The following is a 17094-nucleotide window of genomic DNA, read 5'->3' on the forward strand; positions in this document are numbered from 1 at the left end:
TAACCTAAGTTGTTATTCTTATAGAGTAAATCTCATTGTGCGAGCATTTCCAAGTGTTTGGAGTCGTTGGGCAAGCTTTATTCTCACTTAGAAAAATTGTTTTTATAAAATCTCTTAGTGGTCAATCGTTGGTCGAGCTGCATTTTCACTAGGCGAGCAAAAATTCACTTGTTGTGTTATGGCCTTTGGCTAAGCGAATTTAATCATGTGCTTAATTTGTTAAGCGAGCCAAATTCTGCCTAAGCGAGTGAATGACAATATGTTTCACTATTTTGGTATATTTGATTGAAATATTGTGATTTAATATTATATTAATGTAATGGAAATAAATGATGAATTGTAAGCATTTAATTGAAATGAAGAATAAATGATTGATGATATGTGATGATCTTGTGTGAGATTATGAACATAAATGGTTTTAGGTTTTGAAATATATATAGTTGGTGTCTGGATGAGTAGAATCATGGTGTTAGCCATAATATACTCTCTTGTGTGGGTGAATGGCCAAGTAGAGTTAGGACATGAGCCATAATCTATTATGATGTGTAAATTATTGTGTGGATGATGTGATTGTAATGACTTCTAGGGAGAGAGTACTACATTGAAATGGGTTAGGTGGTGTATTGAAAGGAGTTTTGTATAGAGACTATCCTAACTCTGTTAATATCGGACTCACGTAGAGGAAGATATTTAGTCGTGAGATGGACTTTAGAGTTGATGTAAATCTATTGTTATCTCTTTAGAAGTGGGAGTGAGTTATGAAAGGTAGAGTCTTTGAATATGGTCAATACACTAGTATTTTGGAAGTAGGCACGAATGTCTATATTATGTTTGAGGGCTAGGACAAGAGGGATATGTTGTGTGATAGACATTTGATTCTTGATGTAAATTACTGGTTTTGAGTTGATGATGTTATTGTTATGTGTATGATATTTTCATTTTTACTAGCTTACCCTGTACTTTTTCTTGTATTGTGGTATCCACCTATGATAATCGTATGTTATACTACGTGAGCAGAGAATCAAACAAATGAAAGAGATGAGATATAATGAGGTTGTAGAGTTATGGATGAGTAAAACTGTATATATTTGTATCTTGTACATCCTCCTAGTAAGAAAATTTTGGGAATACCGATCATAGGAATGTGAAATACATTGTACATATATACATATTTATATTTTTTACTGTTTATTATTAATTATATGATAATAGAATTAGTGGTATATTACCTCCTAATTAGGATTGTCATACTAGTTATAAATTTTCTTCTTTTATTTATCTTGAAAATAATGAATAATTGTTAAGATTTTGGCAAGTGTACCAAGTCGTGCAAGTAATAAAAATGGTAAGTCCAAGTATCGTCTTCCCACGGGAATTGCGTTTGTTTAGTTAACTAGGTGTACTTACTAATTTAAGCGTTGAATGTAACCATTGATTAATTCAAAACAAGTGAAAACATAAAGATTTCTAAACTTTAAAGTGATAAAATACCAAGGCAAAGACTCATTGGGGTTGGAATTCATGACCACAACTCTAAGCAAGCACCTCACAATATAAATCCCTCATCTACTCAAGCATTGACATCAAAGGTATTCAATCCCTAATCCCTTAGGAGTATGTTTTGAACTTTTATGTAAAAATTACTAATCCCTTAGAGGTTTAAACACAAAAGACACATTAAAAACGATGTCTAGAATGACCAAAAGCTTTGGTCTGTGTCTAGAACCAAACCTTTAGGTTGTTATATCCATGTCTAGGGTTCCAAAACACTTTCCAATGATTAGATACCACCTAAAATGCATAGATATTCCATCATGCACGAAAATAATTTAGATAGAACACAAAAGCAGTGAAAGAGATTCTATTGCATAAATGAAACTATAATAAGTTTAGGTACATTACATCCAACCCCAATGAAATGGAGTTTAGCTACTCCTATACATCTAGAGCACAAATGGAGTTGGAATGGTAGAATGGATGAAGAAAGATTGATCCTTTAAGCTCCAGAAGTGTCTCTGCCTTCGTCTTGAGTTATAACAGTGTTCCTCCCACCAAAATTGCCTTTCTGTTCGAGTCTCGACACTTGTAATATTTGAGCAAAAAGTGAAACTCGCTAGGCCAACATTCATTCTCGCTGGGCTAGTGAGTCTGGTTTGCTGGGCTAATACATCCAGCTAGCTGGGCGAGTGGCTCCAAGCAGCAACTAGTGAATTTTTCTCCAATCTTCCATTCTTTTCTACAAAAGTCCACAAACATCAAAGTAAACATGTTTTTGAAATAAAATAACAAAATCCTAAATTCTTTCATGAGATTAACACAAAAATACATGAATAAAAGACAATTAAGAGGTTCGCGTAAACAATAGATAATTATCATACTTATCAATAATGAACTGTTAATATATTTTTGAAGAACCCCTACCCAAATTTAAATATAAGAATGTAAAACCAAATTTAGTTCAAAACACTTGTCATTAATTTTGTTGTATAAAATTGATGTGTATAATCATTTAACAAGATCCGGACAATTTGACTTCCAAGTTAAACTAAATCATTATTACGAAGTATGGTTACAAAGGGATAGATTTGTAAAATAAGATTAAATAATATATATATATATATATATATATATATATATATATATATATGGTTAGAAGTTGTTAACTATTTAGATCCTTATTTATCAAAAGATTTTGAATGAGATATATTGTAACATACCATTTTAATAGCTTAATATTATCAACATAAAACATTTTATTATGAATATTCAGAAGATAGATAAACTAATGTATATCATAAATTAGTACAGTCTTACAAGATAAGATTATAATAATATCACTTATACACATTCTCAAGCTACTATACTATGATCATATTACAATATTATACCTAACATGATCTAAAGTCGATCATCACCCAAACATCAGACTCCTCAACATCAAGAGGTGTCTTTACACCTGTATCTCCATCTGTTCACACCAATAAGGTGATCATTGCAAAAGAAAAACACAACACATACAAACAACAATAGAAGAGGGTAAACTAGTTTATAAAAAAAATAATCATATAACAATTAAAATTATTGCATCATAAAATAGCATATCTCAAACATTCATAAAAAAATATCAAACATATTATTACAGACTCTCTAGACACAATTATCTGGATTTGTATTGACTCAAATATAAGAAGTTGTGCAGCTATCTTAAAAGTGGATTGCAACAATGATCCTAGCTCCACTTGGCTTAACTAATATGAAGCAATTTTCACTGGACATGGTAAGTTACTTATGACATCGTCAAATTAGGGGTCTCATCCCTAATCCTGCCATAGGAACCTCCTTCAACTCTCACCACTTAGGACACGACACTCTATATGAGTTTGTAAACCTAGTAGAGTATAGGCAGTGGCAAAACTTGGACAAAAAATATATGGGTGCCAAATTAAATTTTTTATATATAATTATTTTTTTAGTTAATTTTTTTTTCATTTTCTTTCTTCATTTCCTTTACTTAAAACAAACACACATAATATTAGAATAAAAAAAATGACTATCATTCACTATTATATCATGATACCAAACCACGAATACCATTTTAGATAAACTATTTGTACCTCATCTATTTGATTTAGTGGGCATTAACAAATTGAGGACGCTTTTCCTGAATCATATTGTAATGAATTTTTAAATTTATTATATGAAACTCTAAGAACTTTAGAGATTTGTTTTTCATTTTCATGAATTCTTTGTTCCCATAAAATTTCTCAAGTTTAGTTAACCAAATGAATTTTTTTTCATCTTTATCACAACCCTTCCTCTTTGAAAAAAGAATCAATTCTTTTACTTTTTATCATAATCTTTCTAATATAAATTTATCACCTCTCACCTATTTAGAAAAAGATAAAATTTATCTTCACAAATCACAAATATCACATTGCAAAACATAACAAAAATCATACCACTCTAATTAAATAAGCAACACTGTATAAATTCAAAACTTTAAAAAATTTATCATATGTAGTGGAAAACACAAAATCCCTAAATTTCATGAGTAAAGATTATACTAATTTGGAAAAAATTATAATTAGGGGTTCATACTAATTTCATAAAAGAATCCCTAAGATCATAATTAGGGTTTATACTAATTTGGGATAAACTTAATTTAGGAGAAACATCCTAACAAGAATCATAAATCTAATGTACATAAGTCATAATAAGATACTATATTAACCTTGATCTGTGAGAGATCATGTGAGAATGTATACTTCAATTTCAATTTATGTGTTTCCGAACCTTTGTTTCCCAATCATAAATCTTAATATTTGTTTCTCCTCGCACACTTTCATAATAACTTACATGGTGAAAAATTTTATAGCTAGAAAAAAAAAATCCTACTCTTTTTTATAAACCAATGTCTCCATTAAATTTTTTTATTTTATCTTTATTTTATTTTTTATTATAATTTTCAATAATATAAACTTAATATAAATAATATAATAATATATAAATGTATTTAAAAAATATATAAATATATATAAAAAATAAATTTAAAACATTTTTGGGGGAGCCATGGCTCCCCTATGTCACAACAATGTTCCGTCTTTGAGTATAGGATAGCTCCTGACCAACACATATCTCTAACCAATGCATAACAATCTACTAGAAATGATTTACACTTCTTCCTTAAAAGCACAATCCTTATACAACAAACAATTCAAATCACTTTTCTCATTTCATTCCATTAAGTTCAACTTTCACTCTCTTAAAATCATCACACTTCCTTAAAACACAAATCACAACTCTTTTCACCAATATTTCCACTTCATACATTACTCATTATTAAGGATGGCAACAGGGCGGGGCGGGGATGAGTTTCGCTATCCAATACTCATCCTGGTAGAAAAAATTTATCCTCATCCTCATCCCTAATCCAAACGGGTATCAAAATTTTGTCTCATCCTCATCCCACCCGATAACGGGTATAATATCATTCACATACCCGTACCTGTTTTCTTACTATTCCAATATTAATTTTAATTAATTTTTATCAAATAATAAAAAATTACGGTAAAGGAAACATAATATTATCAAATATTCAATATTAGAGAATGATTGTTTCTTCGATATCAAATACTTTGAAATAAATTATAATTGTTTACATGTTATATTAGAATACCAAAATAAAATTTCATGAGAACCAAAACATTTATTAAATTTGCAAACTGTAAACATTAATGAAACCTAGTTGATAAAATATAAAATATAAAAGAAAAAAAATATTCTAATTAAAATATATTTTAAATGTTTGTTTACTTCAATTTTTAAAATTCTAATGAATCTCTTTTTTATACACTAATAAAAGTTATAATACATCACTTGATCAAAATGATGCAAAAAACAAATAATAAACATAATAATAAAATTTTAACATAGATCTTGTATTTTTTGAACTTCAATGTATATTGAATGGTGTTAAAAAAAATATTCATGGCAATTTCGTTAAATTTTTATATTGTAGTAAATAAAATTTATTTATACAATTATAGTGAAAAATTACAGTATGTTTGATAATGAGTTAGAAAATAAAAAGTAATTAGATAAAATATATCGAAATAATATTGTACATGATGAAAATAAACAACAAATAAAAATATTAAAAAATTAACAAATATGTGTCTTAGAAAAAATTTGAGAGACTATTGAAAGAAATGACACAAAGAAAAACAAATGTATAATTAAGGGTATGATAAAAAATACATTAGACATCTAAGAAAACTTTTCAAATATCAACATAGATACTCAATGATTGAGAAATAATGAAAATTGTTTTAGCGAAACAAAAGTTCTTCAAATGAAACAAAAATTAATAATAATAAGTAATTTTTTTATATTACCTAGTAAATGAAATGTTTATGCTATTAAACGCTTAAATTGGGAGTATTAAAATTCTCATGTAAAAGGAAAATATAAAATAAATAAAAATATTAAAAAATAATAAAAATATTCAAATGTGAGACATAAATTTTTTTAATTCACATACATCATTTTAACATAATTACATAAAGGTTATGATAAGATGAAAAATATATTAGAGATGCGAATGAGTTTCATGATAAACCAAATAATTAAAAAAATAAAAAATAGAAAGTATATATATATATATATATGGTTACTTAATTAATTATGAATATTTTAATAATTTAAACGGAGACAGAGATATGACGGGAACGAATATTATGGCAGGATATGTACATTTCCATCATTGACGGAACATCCTTATGACTAAGGAGAGCAGGGCTCTCCCAAAAGTCTTCAATTTTATTATTTATATGTATTTAATTATATATATATATATATATTAATTATATTATACAAAATTCCAAAAAGTCTTTAATTATATTATATATATATATATATATATATATTAAGTTTTAGAAAAAATATCATTTTGTTTATATGTATTATTTATTTATGTATTTTTATTGTTTAAAAAATAAAATAAAAATCAATTTGATGGATGCTCGTTAATATAAAGGAATATAATTTTGTTTCTGTACATAAGGTTCTTTCTGAGTAAGTTATCAATAAAGTATGAAAGTAAAAAGAAAGATAAAAAGATAATTGGGGGAAGAGATTGAAGAACAGATAGATTGAGGAATATATTATCACAATATATCTCATAAATCAAGATTAATATTCTATTATGAGTTATGTATCTTAAATCTATGATTCTCTTATTCCTATTACAATATTTTTTCCAACTTAAGTTTTCTCCAAATTAGTATGAACCCTAATCAAGATTTTAGGATTTTTTTTTTATAAAATTGGCATGAACCCTAATTATAGTTTTCCTCATATTAGTATAACTATAAATTATGAAATTTAGGGATTTTCTATTTTCAATTTAAATTTATAAAATTTTATGAATGTATGTGAGTTGCATTAAAAATTTATTTACTCATAATAAATTAGTTGAATAGTCTTAAATTGGAATAAAAAGAAAAAATATTAGAAATTGAAAAATACATCCGATCGATTTGAAAAAATAATTTAAGTAGAAGAAATGAAAAATATTTATTCAATTAAAAAAATCATAATTTATATATAAAAAATTTAATTTGCCACTCCTATAATTTTTATCCAAATTCCACCACTAATCCTCATACCTAATTGAAAAAGTCGAAGATTCTCGTACCCATACGAAACAGATTTTCATCTTCTCCTGAAAAGGTAAATATCTGATTGATAAATGGAGTATCTTAATTAGCTTCCAAGAGAAGATTCCAAAGTCGAATTTAGTAAACTAACCTTCACCCAACAAAGGGATAATGATGGATTAAAAATAAAAATAAAAATTCTTATACCTTTAATCCATGCTAGCTGACGTGAAAAGAGACAAATATCTCTTTTCTATTTTATTTACTTAATAATTAAGTTATAGTAATTTCTTTTAACTTTGAAGATGTTAAAAACACGGGCTTTAATTATGGACCTAAACCATAGGTTTAAATGCACTTAATTTTCTAATTACACACATAATCAAGCTTAAAACATTTAATTTCTTATTAATTATTTAGTTCAAAATCTTATTTTTATTCTAACTTTTATTTATGTAGATATATTAATCACTAAATTAAATATTCAAATTCCTATTTAAAGCTTATATCATAACGAAATTTAAAGAAGAAATAACTAGTTGTCCACTTAGAAACAAAATTACTAAACTTTTAAAATTAATTACAATAGTTAATTTTATTAGCATCGTAGCTCTTATTTCTACATTAATAAATGTATCTTTTATGTAAATGTATTTCACATAAAAAAATAAGTAGGGTGTTGCAAACTGATTTCGCCTTTAGCTATGGAGAGAATGCTAAGAAAAGATTAACTTTAAACATATTAAAATTAATTTTAGATCGATAATATATATTATTGAAAAATATTGTCACCAACTAAATGAACTAATTTGCTTAAAGAAAATGAATTGGATAAAATAGTAATAAATAGGTAAAATGTGGAACTTTGATCTTTTAGAATATTTAAATTGAGAAATTAGTTGTTTTTAGTTTTGAATATATATTTCTCATAATTGGTCCCCTAATAAACTATATCAATCGCTTTATTTAGACAAAGCTTTCAAGATAGGAAAATAAAAAAAAATAGTTTCCCATAAGTTAAAAGCAATTATCTATAAAATAGTTTTCACATGATTTCTTTAAAATTATTTATAAACTAATTTGAACTTATAAATCAATAAATTGATTTATTGATTTCTCGTTTAGAAGTTTTTGGTGAAATATTTGTGTAGAAAGACCCAATATTTATTTTATAACAATAAAAGTAATGTATTTGTGGATACAATGAAGTTATAGATTGAATAAAATCATTTCAGTAAACTTCACATTCATTCTTATTCTTATTGCACACGAAAAAAATAAATTAAAATATTTAAAAAAAGTGTATTATATCGGTGTTTGGAGAAGATAACTTTCTCTATATATACAAAAGAAAAAGGGTTTTTCCTTTTAAGGAAAAAAGCAATAACCTCAAAAACAAAGTGAATGGCTTTGTTAATGGACATCATCAAGTCAAGCATCAACATGAGAAAAAGATAGAGTTCTAACTTTATGAATTAAAATCATTGGTGGAGTTGGAATAATGATTCTGAGGTGAGTGGCCCCAATTAAGCCACCAAAAACCCTAATCATTACAGGTGTACGGTTTCTAATGCAAGACAATGCAATCCATGTTACAAAAATTCAGTATTTTATTCTCTAGTGAAATCATGTGTGCTATTTTGTGTCAAATCATTAGGTCAAATGTTATATTCTCTCTTTCCTTTCAAGGTTTGTTTTACTAGAAAAACATTGAATTTTCTATGAGAGTTTATTTTCTTCAATTTTCTTTTGTTGCTCCCCCGATAATGGTCGAAATTTTAGGGTGGATAGAAATTATTAGAATCATTCCTTTATGTTTCTAGAAATTTCCTATGGTGCTATTGCTTTCATATATATTCCCCCACTAGTATTAGGGTTCGAAATAGACTTCAAAGTTAATGGTGTGGTGGGTTTAATCTAATGAGCCACGCCACCTCAAGGAAAAGTGAAAAAAAAAATTACATAAATATGAAAACAATATGAATTAAAAATATCAATCATATTTATTAACATAAAATATATGATTCATCGTACATATATATTGAATTTGTGCATGATATATGATTTATTAACATAAAATATAAATTTATTAACATTAGATATATGATATATTATTTCTTTAGATAATTGTCCTATTATTCTTAAATGTTGGAGAATTCTTGAAAAGAGAGGGAATAGCTTTTTTACCTTCCAAATTGGTTGGACCACTCAAAAAGACTTTGAGAAAGTGGCACACAATGCTTGAAGCTAGGAGAGCTAGGAGATGTAGTAGAGTGTGAGAAGTTAGCTCAATTGTAAGGATGATGTTCTTCATTTGAATAATCTTAATAAGCATATATTTTGGTAATATATGAAGGAGAAAAAAATATGTGGTCTTCAAAATTAATGCAATTTAAAAATCATTTATCAAGCAAGAAATTGGAAGTCTCATTAAGCTTCAATAATAGCTAAATAAGGAATATAATCACGTGTTTTTATCGAATTTGGCTTATCAAAGTGGACTGACTAGATTGATGACATGTGTACGTTATGAATCACCATGAAGGGGAAGTCCACCTGCAAAAACTCTAACACTTAAGCTAATAAGAGATTTATATGAGTAAAAGTGATTATGAGAAGAATGTACTCCCCATGATAGGATGTTTTTATAGCCTTTTTAGGCCTACCAATAATAGGTTAATGGGTTTTGTTATCGTCAACCGTTAACAGATTTTACTTATATCATAAATAATATCATATATCTCATAAACATTATATTTTCCTTATTTTATGGAGGTTAATTTATGAAATGGATCTCACACTTGGATCCTTTGCTTAGTGGGCCCTTAGGGCCTGTCAAATAATAACAATACAGGTCAGGTAGGTACATAACCCTCCAAGCTCGAAAATTAATAAATGTAGATCAAATTTACAAAAGGTAAATTTTCAAACTAAACTTTTGAAGGCCTTTTTGACGTATCATTTATAAAATTAAAAGTTATTGTCAAAAAGTGCATAATCATATCATAACCGCAAATGTTTGCAAAAAGTTTTAATACACAATTCAATCTTACCTTTTTGTGTATTTGACTAGTTTTCATAGAGACCATATATTTTACATTTTCAAGGATTGTCATCATTCGAAATAATCGTCAATTTATATAAGATCCCTAACTAATGATTTATTTGTAAATATAAATATCTAATTTCGGTTAACTAGCATTTTGTTTTTACATAAACTAATGTAATGTTGAAAACCTTTTGGTGGGCTTATAAATGATGGAATAACACTATCTTCCAACTAGATAATTATACCATATCATATGTGTGAAATTTTATTCAATAACCCATATCAAAATTCAATTTTTGTTACATGAACATGATCATGAACCAACTTGTAAATAATATTTGGACCCCTACCACTTTTCTTACATCAAATTGGATATCGATATCTCAACATAGGAAATATGCATATGGTCCAAATTATGTCTTGGAACTTTGTGAAATACAAGTTAAAGAATTCTTATCTTTTGAAGTTAAACCAATTAGGGTTGAAGATTGTGATATAAAATAATTGAGTGAGATGAACATTAACATGGTTAGGGTGTTATGGCATTTGAAATATGGTGACTTGGGAATTGGAAGAAAAGATGAAATAAGCTTATCCATATTTTTTGTGGGTAAGTAATTTTTTATGGAAGAATACTTTTGTTGCTTGCATGATTATTTTAAATATATGATTTTTTATGTGAAATAAAAAGGGTTAAATATGTTTTTGATCCTTTAACTTTCACTGAAAAATTAGAAATAGTCCATCTTCAAAATTTTGGACTAATTTAGTCCCGCAACTTTATAAATGTGTATATTTAGTCCTTTTAACAATTTTTTTTAAGTTTATTTGTCGTTTCAAACATATTATATTATAGTATTTTAGTTGTTTACATTATTTAACTTATTTTCGCTCTAATGTTAGATGAGAAACATGTTTAAAACGTCAAATAAACTTAACAAAATTTAGTTAAAATGATTAAATTCACTCAGTTTTTAAATATGGGGAACTAAATTGGTTCAAAGTTTCGAAAATGAAATAATTTCAATTTTCATTAAAAGTTAAAGGACCAAAAACATATTTAACCCAAATAAAAATGAAAAAGTATATAAATGATTTAAACTAATTCGTTCTTCATTTCATCTAAACTCCATCTCTTTAGAATTATAAATTATTTATGTTCTCTTTAGAATTCTTGATTAACTAGTTATAGGGTTTATAAACATATTACACTAGTAAGGAGGTAGTAGTGATGGGTTGATTAGAATATTGATATGGATAAGTTCTCATTTTGCAATACTATTGATTCAATCATTTTTATCCTTTCTTTTTGGATTGCGAAGTGGAGTGTGATAGTAATTTGATCAAGGAGACGAATTGGTTGTATAGGTTGAAGTTTTGAAAGTTTTCTCAACCTACTAGGAAGCTTTTAAATTTTGTGAATACATTTTCTTGCATTAGAAGTTACCTAAATTGAATTGATTTAGTAAATATGTTCATTTGAATTTTGAATTGAATAAGTTGGATTATTTTGTTAGTTTAGATTGTTGTTGAGATTCTTTTCTTTTAAATTGGAATTGAATAAGCATATGGTTTGAATGATGTATAGTATTTTAAAGTGTATTAAGGATCTGGACTAGTCACTTTTAGTTTGGATTGAGTCATATGCAAGTTGAAATGAAAAATAGGTTATTTTGGGTGCTTCAATAATGTGAGTTAATATGAAATTTGTAAATAGAGTTAGATATTAAATATTGAATTTTTATTTTGAGTTTTATCTGCAACTTTCGTTTAATTACCAAGTTGTCACTTGACGGACACTCAAATAGTGATAGACACCATGGTCTCTTAAGCAAAATTGTTCCTTACCCAAAATGATAATTGTGACTTGAGCAAGAGAGAGGATGAATCAATTCTCTCTTATTTGAATTTTTTTCACTCATTTATCAATTGAGAAAGTCTTCCTCTATTTAGAGAAGACATGTTTCCCATGCAATAATGTATTGCTTAAATGATGTGCATACAAAAGTATGAAGTAATATGTTGGTGACGTAGGATTTGCTATATGTTGACATTGTATGTTTTATGTACATGCTAAAATGTGTGCATATATATTTTAATGAGATGACATAATGTGCATGATATTTTATATTATGTGGATATTTGAAATGGTATCATGGCTTATTGTAGTTGTGTGTAGGTACCATTGTGCTATAATTATTGTAGTCAACTTACCTTTGTATTGCATGTTATTGAACTATTATTATCATACTTGGTACAATTGAACATGATGTTATAGGTGTAGACATGAATAGTAGGAAGAGTTAGGAGTCATGATTTTTCTTTATAGTTTTCTTTTGATGTTTTTTGTAGTTTGAAAACTTACTCCATATGAATAATATTCATGGCTGGTAGTTTTTGAGTCTGGTTAAGCTAAAATATAATGAGAATGGATACACTACGTCAAAATTGTCAATAGACAGCGTTTTTTTTGCTAATAGATAGCGTTTTTTAAGTGCTATCTATTGGAGCGGTATCTATTAATAGATAGCGTTTGTAAAAAAGCGCTATCTAATGACACCTTATAGACAACGCTTGACTAAACAAACGTTGTCTATGTATTTTCAAAAAGACAACACTTTTTACATGAACTGCTATCTATGTATTCTTCAAAATACAATAATATATAGACACTTGGAGACACAAGCGCTTTCTATTTATTTTTCATCAATAAATAACGTTTTCTCAAATAAACGTTGTGTATTTATTCAATTATATTTTTTTATAATTTATTTAATTTTTTGTTCATTCTTTATTTTTAAGTGTTATCTCCATGGAAAACATTTGACAACTATAATCGGTCTTTGAATACCTCTCACATTAAATTCAATTTATTATGATAGGCATTCCCAGACCTTACATAAAAAGTGAATATTTTTGGTTTCAGTTTTCCTTCATTCATAATATGATTACCTGAATATAACAATGTACAATTCTCAAATAAAATATTTCATTGACTTACTTTATCCAATAAACATTATTTAAAAAAGACTTACTATATCAAATTGTATATATAAAGATTCCTACAACTTTAAAATTTATTCATACATTTACAAAAAAACTAAACATTGTACATATCTCAGGACGAACCAACCACCTAAGGTTGGGATAAACAATCCTTGTTCTTAACACTGGAATCATGCATAGCCTTGCTGCAATTTGCACAATGTTGCCATGATAATGGAAGTTTGGAAAAAGCATACGCTACCATCACACTTTAGAGACTCGAGCAACATTTGGCAAATCCAACAGTAGTGATCCCATACTTTGGTGCTGGCAATGAGACTAGAGAAGACTGGTGTTCCTACAGGGTTTGCGAGAGAGATGAAATTGTATAGTGCACCAAAGTTTTTTAGACCAAACAACTCTGAAGCAGTGGCTGGAACAATTGCCCAATGAGCCCCGTAACCAAGTCCACACAGTAAAGTGCCAAACATACATTGACCCTGGCCATCCAATACCAATGAAAAGTTGCCCAACAGTCATAATAAGTTGAAATACAACTAATGCAAATGGTCTTGGATATGCACAATCTCTGTTGTAGAGTAATGTTTGCAGAGACAGAACACAAAAATAGAATCTCACTATTCAGAAAAAATTAGAAACGATGAGTATACATGCGGAAAATGTAACATTAGGATAAGACTTGAAGATCTACTTACCAATACCTGGATGACATTGGAGTCCAAGTTAGAGTTACCTCAGAATTACATATATATTCTCTGATGATATACCAAAGTTGTGCATTTGTATCCATCAACTGTAATGCAAAAGCAAGATTATATGATGTACACCAAAAAAGATTAACACTTAATGTAGACAAAAAAATTACATTAACACACATTACAAATTAGGTTAATTATATGATGTAATAAGAAAAAAAATATAGCCAAAATTAAAATGTACGTGAATTATTATTCATCTACACTTGGTAATGATTTAAGTCAATAACGATTAGATAAATAACTGGTAAATAGACAAAAAATAATTCTTGAGATAGGACTAATATTAATTATAAAATTTGGATTTAATCTTAACAAAATTTTTCAAAATCAATTTATAAAATATAGATTGAATGTGAATGTTAATAAAACTTTATGAATATATATATATATATATATATATATATATATATATATATATATATATATATATATATATATCATTTGGGATTCTTGTTAGGAGTCTCGTTTCAAATCATGATTTCCATCTATTGAAACATGAAATATTGTTTAAAGATATATATATTGACGTATAACAACCAGTTAATTTGTACAGTATATTCGATATCTTTATCTTCTTGTTAAATTCAAAACTATACATATATCAATAAGAATTATCACTTTATTTACACTAAGAAAATACTTCATAAATGATACAAAAATATATAATGTAGGTGAATGAAAAGAAGACATGAAAAATCGAAGGTTGAAATATTAAATTGTTCTGAAATTCTAGAAGAATAATGACGATACATTTACGATAGGAGTATATCACATCCTCGTCATAGTAGTGAGAGACAAGCTAACTTGTACCATGGTTCAAGAACAAAAAATAAAGGGGAAATATGTATCACTCACCCTTGTACTGAAAGCTTTTGGAGACTTCTCTAATATGTTGGATTAACTTTGTATGTCATTTCATTATTTACACCAGAAGGAGAAAAAATTCCTGAAGTAAATTGGATAAGGTAAGGCTCCAAAGCTTTAAATTAGATAAGCATTATTTTCCATTGAACTACATAATGCCATAAATAAAATATGATATAATCACAAATACCCTTGAACACATTGCAAGAAGCAAAACTGGTGTGCATCCTTCACAATAAGGGTTGGCCTTCATCTAATTTTTATTTCAAATTAACTGAATGAGTTCAAGAGTTCAAACCATCCAGAAGCTCAAATGTCTGCTCTCATTTTCACAAAACTAAAAAAAACAAAATGTTTCATCATGAATAAATATGTACCTGTCAATAACTTCAAGGAAAACTCTCAACTTAACCAGTCTATTAATGGCTACTCTATGCTTTGAAACTCTATCCGGAAGCACCCACTCCTCCAACAATTTAGCTGCTACTGGCACATCAATTTGTAGCATCTGCATTATGTATTTCTTCGCAAGAGGCAGAAGAGACCTGATATTTTAAGATATATACTAGTTATAGTCACAAACTCATATTCATGTCATTTAATGCCACTTCTCTACCTCACTTAACATTGCACTTGTAGGTAAAATAAGAATCCAACCTAATTCCACAATACCCTAAAATCTCATACACTCTGTTTGGTTTCAACAGCACATCAATGGCCAAGAAAAGAGGGAGAATGTTCATCAATATTTACATACAATCACTCAAATACACAAACCCTTAACCCCAAAAAAACCAAATTCAGCACTCAAAACTCAATGATTACTCAATATCACAACCAAATAATCTCCAATCGACTTTCAATCGACGAAACCAAATCGCAGAGTAATCAAAAGAAGGAAAAAGAAATAAGGAAGGGGAATATGAACCTCTCGTTGAAGCGTGAAGGCAAGGAAACACAACTCGTCGATGTCGCAGCAAGAGAACGCGAACCCTAAGAACAAACAACAACCTAGAACGGAGGTGATTCTAGTGGAAAAAATAGAGGTCCACCCTGTGGGATTCAACAGTGGATGTTGGCCGACAAAGGAAAGGAATTTCACCTCTGCTTAGAGTTCGGTAAAGAGAATAGAATGATCGGAGCAAAGCTAGAGAAAATGAGAGCAATACCTCTATTCGTGAAGTCCATGTGTCTCCCTGAAGAAGAAGAAGAAGAAACCTAGAAACGGTGGTGATAAAAAAGACTACTCCTGACGCTTTAAGGTTGAGAGAAGAATAGTGTGAAAGTAAAAATAATCAATTAAGCAAGAAGAGTGAAACTTGTGCAAGTACTAAAAGTCGAAGAAGAGCGGAGGCCAAACATTTTTTTGAGAAATTATGCTAAAATAATAGTGGTATTTTACTTAAACGCTATCTATTAACATAATATAGTTAGCGCTTAACTTTACAAACGATTTCTATTAGTTTAAATTAAAATATTATATTTTTTAAAAGGTATAAAATAAATATAGATAGCATCTTTGGAATAAAGCGCTGTCTATATATAGTAATTTTTATAGCGTTTATTTAGTAAAGTGCTATCAATTGGTTCATATTTTGATATATAGTGTTTAATTAAATAAGCGCTATCTAAATAGTGCTGTCTATTACTAATTCTGGCGTAGTGATAGTGCTACTAGAAATAGCCAATGTAGTAATATTTGGCTTTGTAATATATAATGGACTTTTGGAGTGTATTACTTCCAAATCCAATTGCCATGAAAACATGTTTTGGCCATGCTTAATGTTTAGTATGTTATTAGATCCATTATGTAACAAATTGCACAGGAGTTCATTATGATACTTATAGTGTTTTAATATTTGCTAAAATAATCGACATCAAATTCATTTATAAATTTATTAGGGTTAAATACGCTTTTAGTCCTTAAATTTTGACACAAAATTGAAATTTGTTTTTGTCCCAAACTTTGGTACAGTTTGATTCCATAACTGAAAATGAGTTGATATAATCATCATAACCCAATTTGAGTTGTTTACACTGTTTAACATTTTCTACTCAAATATATCACCTTAAAACATCGTTTAACATGTAAAAAGAAATTAATATCATTATGTTAAAAGGACTATATCTATTATATTTTAAGTTTAGAGACAAAACAAAAATATTTAAAAATTTGAAATAGGGACAAATTTTAATTTTGCATCTAAATTTAAAGACCATGATCATAAATATATCTTCACAGTTTAAGAAGCAGAAATGT

The sequence above is a fragment of the Vigna unguiculata genome, chromosome 4, assembly GCF_037176805.1.
Source record: "Vigna unguiculata cultivar grain cowpea cultivar isolate G323 ecotype 2 chromosome 4, ASM3717680v1, whole genome shotgun sequence".
NCBI classification, from domain to species: Eukaryota; Viridiplantae; Streptophyta; class Magnoliopsida; order Fabales; family Fabaceae; genus Vigna; species Vigna unguiculata.